Genomic DNA, 7,505 nt, shown 5'->3' on the forward strand with positions numbered 1-7,505 from the left:
TTTTTTTTTGGTATAGGATTGATTCATTTGAATTGTACAAGACCCTGGGCAAAACACAAAAGCTTGCTAAAATTAATTCCATCCAGCCAGTCTGTTTTGCCTAAGAGCCAGTGAAGCTAATTCATTGAACACATAGAAAAATCTGTTTACACCATGAAACCTCTTTTCCTATGCGATGCCCACTGCTGGCAAAGTAAAAACTGAAAACATTGGCAAAAAAAAAAAAAAAAAAAAAAAAAAGAGAGAGACTTAAATAAAGAGCATTCATGGCAGAAGGTAGAGATAAATAGTTGATCATCACTCTCTGCTAATCTCACTGTACTCTGCCTTGTTGCATTACCATAATTTTGCCACGATTATCTGTGAAATTATGTTGACTGTTAAGTTCTGATTCATGCTTTTCTTAAGTCATCTGCAGAAGAGATGACATTCTAATTGCAGTCCTGAATATTTTTGCACTATGAGTTTGTTAAGCACAGAAACGTTTTACTTGAAAAAAAAAAAACCCTAAATGTATGTAATTTGACATTGTGACAGATTAATACATAGGCATTAGACCAGCGGTACAATTAGACAGCTTAAATGTGTCCTACATCTTAATGTCTATATGACTTTAAGAAGTCATATTAAGTCTTCCTTTTTTAAAGGGTCTGTTGCCATTTTGCTGATTGATATAAATCAAAGTCTATCCGAGGATTTAAGTGGATTATGAGAAGGTTCATCACGATTACACATAATTCTAGAAAATTGGAATCTAGGGAATTAACTGTAAATTCAGAATGTCTCAAGGTAAGAAACTGTATTTACAGTAGACTTCCTGAAGTGGTTATTGAGGATGTGACTAACTCTTATTTGTTGAGTTAACTGAATTCCTTTTTAATGAGGATAAAATTTTAGTCTCTGAAGTACAATTTGAAATGACAGATAAAAATACAATTTAAAATTCACATGACATTGTGTGCATATTAAAATTATATTTTACATTAAATATCACATAATATATAGCTTACTCAGACGTAGCCAGAAATACACAGATTTCTACATGATATGATTTAAACTATAGATTCAGTGTGACCCAGAATAAAATATTTATTTTACATAGGGACTGAGTACACACATATAAATATACATACACATACTTTTTAAAAACTACAACAAAATGTTTATGAAATAATGTGAACATGGTGTAAACTGGTTATAACTTTGTAAGTGGGTTCAACCACCAACAAGAGGGTCATGATTCTCTGTTTGAAAACCACTGATGTAAATTGCCCATGATCCTACTCACTTAACATGTACCCATCAGGTTGCTACGAAAAGGCAAATAAGATTTATTGAACTAAAATAGGTAGGCATATTGCCTACAATAGTTCCTATTAAAATACACCCACATTACAAGAATGAGAGAAGAGAGCTTTCTTCTTTTCATTTTCCATCACATAGAATACCTTTCCTTCATGACTCCATGCTTTGAAATTTTTCTTCTATGATACAAGCTGTGTATAAGCCCAAAATAAATTTTATTTCCCAAGTTTATTATTATTATTATTATTTTTTTTTCTTGCGTTATGCGGGCCTCTCACTGTTGTGGCCTCTCCCATTTGCGGAGCACAGGCTCCGGACGCGCAGGCTCAGCGGCCATGGCTCACGGGCCCAGCCGCTCCGCGGCATGCGGGATCCTCCCGAAACGGGGCACGAACCCGCGTCTCCTGCATCGGCAGGCGGACCCTCAAGCACTGCGCCACCAGGGAAGCCCCCAAGTTTATTTTTGAAAGATTTGTATAACTGCCAACCAGAGGTCCTGAAAACATTAAAATAACTATAAAATAGCTACCACCCATGAGCAAAGAAGCTTAACAAATTAGTTCATATGTGTAGCCTTGTGACCACTAAGTATAGGCTTTTCCCATTAGACTTTACTTTGCATCCACTACTGCTTCCAGTGACCCCACTAGCCTGTCCCAGGCTGAGGATGAGGACTGCATTTTGTTCTGTAAAATATATCCATGGGTTATTTCAATCAATTCCATTGTTCTGTTGGAAAGCAAATCTCAACTAGAGATTATAGGACAGGCTCTGAAAGAGGGTAAGGAGAGTGAGTAGTAAAGAAATTCATTCAGATCTGCACATACTTAAACACCTCACCTTCTGTTCTTGGCCAATTACATTGTGTTTGCAATTAACATATGTCCTTATCCTCCATTTACCTGTGGCCATTGTGGAATTAGACGGAATCGTCAGGGATGACATGCAATATGTCTCCCTACCTGTTTTTTTCTTTTTAATTAATTAATTAAGCTGTGTTGGGACTTTGTTTCTGTGCGAGGGCTTTCTCCAGTTGCAGTGAGCGGGGTCACTCTTCATCGCGGTGCGTGGGCCTCTCACTGTCGTGGCCTCTCATTGCAGAGCACAGGCTCCAGACACGCAGGCTCAGTAGTTGTGGCTCATGGGCCCAGTTGTTCCGCAGCATGTGGGATCCTCCCGGGCCAAAGCTCGAACCCATGTCCCCTGCATTGGCAGGCAGACTCTCAACCACTGCACCACCAGGGAAGCCCTCCTACCTGTTTTTGATCCATCCATTCAAAAGGCACTTATTGAGCATGTGACTGGCTCAGTGCTAGCATCCCAAGTACACAGTTAACTAACTTGTGAATCCTAGCCACAGGGAGTTACATGCTACAGAAAAAGTCACTTGAATGGGTAACAGATTTTAGTGCAATACATTAAATGCTGTGGTAGAGACAGGCATAGGATGAAGACTAGAGAGGCAAAGAGAAGTCAGAATTAGACAGCCTGGTTAGAAGAAATCTCAAAGTTGAATGCTGAAACTGGATTTTGATGGATTTGTGGGAGACAGATGACAAGGCAATGAATAGCAGAAGAAGCAACGCTTTAGGATTATGAAGACATGCAATAGCAAGGGGCTTTCTAGAAATGACAACTACAGTAGGTCTGTTGAAGTGGCAAATGGGAGCATATAAGAATGGAAAGAGGTAGGCAGGACCCTGATCCTGAAGGAACTTCTGTGCAAAAATACAAAGTTGGAAACGTATACCGAAATTTATAGAAGAGAGTTTTAAAGTAGGGAGAGACTTATTCTACTTACTGTTCTTAAAACTATCATAAGGGTGCTTTTTAATTAGGCACTCTCCTGCTAATTACTAAGAGGGAACAGGACAAACAGACAAATGTGACACAAGTAATAAATATCAGGAAGTCACAAAAGCACCATAATAATCTGACAGCCATCATTAAGGCTGTACCCTGGTACCTGGCTCTCCTTCCTATATGTTATGCCAAATTCTCTTTCTTTTCTCTTCTTGGGAATCACACTACCCAAATTTTGAATGCCTTAAAGTGGATTCTCTGGTAATAATCCCAGAGACAGCTATCACTGAGGGACAGAGGACGAAGATGTTATCACTCAGAAAGGAGAGCTGTTAACACTTTGCTGGACTTTGTTGATTGGTCAGATACAAATAACTTGCACTATTAGATACTAGAATGTAGCAAAATTTTCAAAAGGGTAAAACAAAAATTCCTGAGAAGATACTCAAAAATTAGGTAAACATGACTCAATGAAAACTTTGAAAATCAAAATTTTTCCACTCCATTTCCTTCAATAGATGAAATATGGGTAGAAAGGACCAAATATATGCTGTCTTACTCTGAGCAGAGAAGTGGTGAGAGTGTGTATCAGTTGCCATTGCAACTGTAACAAATTACTAGAAACTCAGTGTCTTAAAACAATAAAAATTTATTCTTACAGTTCTGTATGTCAGAGGTCTGACCATGGGTCTTCAGGAACTAAAATCAAAGTCTCAGCAGCACTGCCTTCCTTTCTGGAAGATTGAGGAGACAATCTGTTTCCTTGCCTTTTCCAGTCTCTGGAGCCTGTCCACATTCTTTGGTTTGTATCCTAGCCGCCTATAATCTCCCTATTTTAAGGACAGTTTATTAGGAAAATTAATACCACCTGCAACCTTAGTTTTCCTTTTCCCTGTGATCTAACATGTTCACAGGTTCTGGGGACTAGGATGTAGACATTTTAGGAAGGGAACCATCTTTCTGCCTACCACAGTAAGGTTGTGGGCTCAGTGAGGCATTTACAGTGTCACAGGAAGCATTTGAAGTGCCTCTGAATCCATGGAGCATGAAAAGGTATAATGTAGGCATAAGAGGATCTCCAGAGCTTGCTTATCTGCTCATCACAGGCTCGCAGGGAGATTCAACAGTGAGACTTAGCCACTCTGAAGAAATAGGAAGTAAATAAAGGAAAACATTTCAATGAGCAGCCAAAATCAATGAAGCAAACTGATCCAGTTTTGCTTCATTGATTTTCCCCACTTGAACAGCTCATTGAGTCCTGTTTGCTAGTCATCAGAGATCATTTCCTTCCTTTTCCTTTTATTTACCTGCTCTAAGCTCCCAAGACCTTCAACACTCTTTTGGTCCTAATCGTGTTTGCCAATTTTAGTTTAACTGATCAACTTATTGACCAGAGTTAAGGAGCCAGCATTCCAACAGTTTTTAAACTCTCCCCATAAATATTGTTTCAGCTCCTACTAAAAAGCTTTCAGAGCCTCATCTCTCAAAAGTACTTCAGAACTCAGGGTTTTTCCTCAGTAAGGAACACAAAGGAGGAACTCTGTCTTTCTCCCGAATCATAATAACTAATAGAATTCTGTTACAACACAGCTTCTTGTTACAGGAGTATTTTCAACCAGATAAGCTTTCTGTATGATAAATATTTCAATAGGTACTCCCATGCAAATAGTTTGAGAATGTGTTTTTAAAATGGCCATATCATTAGAATAATTGTATAGTTTCTCAGGGTCACTACATTGAAGGAGAAAATGAACAGGTGTTGTGATTTTGCCACATTTAGAAAAAATTAATAAAGTAATATCTTTAGTAAATCTAAATTGCTATGATTTTCCTCTGTGCAAAAAATAATCATATTATGTTACAGTTCTATTTCATACATGATTTGAGCTTTAACATAGTCTATTTTAGACTTTCACACAAAATAATGCATTGAAAATATACATAGAAAAAATTTATATCACATTATGGCTACTCTAGTGATTCTCTTTCTTTTTAAAATATTCCCAAATACTAAATTAATTTGTTTCAATATTTAACATGTTCACATTAAATGTTTAGATATTTAATACCAGCTACTTATTATACAACCTATTTCGTAACTTCTCACTTTAAAAAATGCTTTATCATGAGGGAACCCTCCTACACTGTTGGTGGGAATGTAAATTGGTACAGCCGCTATGGAAAACAGTATGGCAGTTCCTTAAAACCTAAAAATAGAACTACCATATGATCCAGTAATCCCACTCTTAAGCATGTATCTGTAAAAGAGGAAAACTCTAATTCAAAAAGATACATGCACGCCAATATTCACAGCAGCACTATTTACAATAGCCAAGACATGGAAGCAACCTAAATGTCCATCGACTGAGGAATGGATAAAGAAGATGTGAGATACACACATACACACACACACATATACATATATACACACACAATGAAATATTATTCAGCTATAAAAAAGAATGAACTATTGACATTTGCAGCAACATGGATGGACCTAGATTCCATCAGCATTAATTTACCACTTACTGAGTGAAGTAAGTCAGATGGAGAAAGACAAATATTATATGATATCATTTACATGTGGAATCTAAAAAATAATACAAATGAATCTATATACAAAAGAGAAACAGACTCACAGACATAGAAAACAAACTTATGGTTACCCAAGAGGAAAGTGGAAGGGATAAATTAGGTGTATGGGATTAACAAATATACACCACTACATATAAAATAGATAAACCACAAGTGTTTACTGTATAGCACAGGGAACCATATTCAATATCTTGTAATAACCTATACTGTAAAAGAATTCAAATATATATATGTAAAACTGAATCACTTTGCTATACACTTGAAACTAACACAATATTGTAAATCAACTGTACTTCAATTAAAAAATGCTTTATCATGGTTTATGTGGGAGGAAAGAAGGTTTGAGAAAATATACTTTAATTGATTTTTCCAGTCTGCTTTTTTTCAGCTTTTTTATTTGTATAGAATTATATGTTATATGGAGAAGCAAAGATAAAATGGGCACTGCCTTCAAGACTACAATCCAAAGATAATATTCTTACAGTTAATAGAGCCTTTATGTATTATTTTAGAATAAATATCCATTCCTAAAGACAATGTTAATATTTATTGAGGATATATATTTTACAATTTTTTAGCCAGTATTGAAATCATTGAAGATTTGAGATCATTACTGGAAAGTGACTCTAAATTGATATTTGTAACTCTTTTAGAAGAACTCACTTCACACTTTACTGTATGTAAAACCAATGTACAGTGGCTAACACATTTTATTAAATTAAAAAAAATTAATCTGTGTCATTATGGTTTTGTATAAAGTTCCTTAATGACAAGAATTCACCTATTCATCTCCCTTCTCATGGTTACTGAAGATCCAGCTGCTGGCAATTCAAGACACTGATATAAATGTTGGATGTAGATTCTAGAAAAGAAAATACATTTCAAGTTAGTGATCAGCAATCAGTAAAATCCACGCACAAGTATGAATCTGCTATTAATACAAAGCCTTATAACTTGTTGGGGGGTTTTAGATTTAGGCATTTAAATGACCTATGTACAATATTAACATAATCAAATCTAAATTATTTTCCTTACTTCTAAATACGTGTTTCAGAATTTGTTTTTTTGTTTGTTTATTTTAAATAATTCTGTCACTCTTTGAATGGCAATTTATTTACCCCATGTAAATTTCTATATTTCAAGGATGAATGTTGATTTGTTAAATATTTCTTAACCAGTGATTTAAACTCAAATGAAAAAAGGTATCAGTATAAAAATGCACCCTTCTTTCTTCCATCCACCAGGATGCTGAAACCCTTACTCTGGTGTCTTGAACCCCACTGAAATTTTATGCGGATTTTATGGGCACATGCTTTATGGAGGGAGGCAATACTTCCACTTTTCATCAGATTATTAGTCTGTGACACCCAAAGCAAATAATTTCTAATTTAAGGAAACCCAAGAGACCAGAAGAAAAATCATGAAAGCTTTGATTATTGCAGTGGAAAAATAAACATAGATGGCCCACACAACCAGAATTTGGTCTATTTTCAGTGGGATGATCGACTGCTAACTTGTGTAATAGTGTCCGCAATGTCATTCTGGGTTTTATAAACTCTTCTGATCAATTTTGGAGCATCTTCTCATTTCCAGCACTTAATTCCTCTCCTTTCACTCTCCTCCCTTAATACTCCCTTAACCTCCACCACTTCTAATTTTGCATTCATGAATAGGGAAATCAAAGTGAAGCTCCATCTCTGATGTGCATAAATAGATCACTCTCCAGCAGCCACCATACATTTTTCTGCTGTAATGCAGTTTTCATGTACCAACCAGCAGAATCATGTTTGAGTTGATTCAGC

General features: G+C 36.1%; 1 protein-coding gene across 2 annotated transcripts in view; it reads left to right on the forward strand.

Moving 5' to 3' along the window:
- PCDH7 (protocadherin 7) overlaps positions 1-7,505 on the forward strand; it is a 410,428-nt gene that overhangs the window by 394,764 nt on the left and 8,159 nt on the right. The gene's annotated exons all lie outside the window — the stretch shown is intronic.

Source organism: Lipotes vexillifer, unplaced genomic scaffold, assembly GCF_000442215.2.
Source record: "Lipotes vexillifer unplaced genomic scaffold, Lipotes_vexillifer_v1.1 scaffold347, whole genome shotgun sequence".
NCBI classification, from domain to species: Eukaryota; Metazoa; Chordata; class Mammalia; order Artiodactyla; family Lipotidae; genus Lipotes; species Lipotes vexillifer.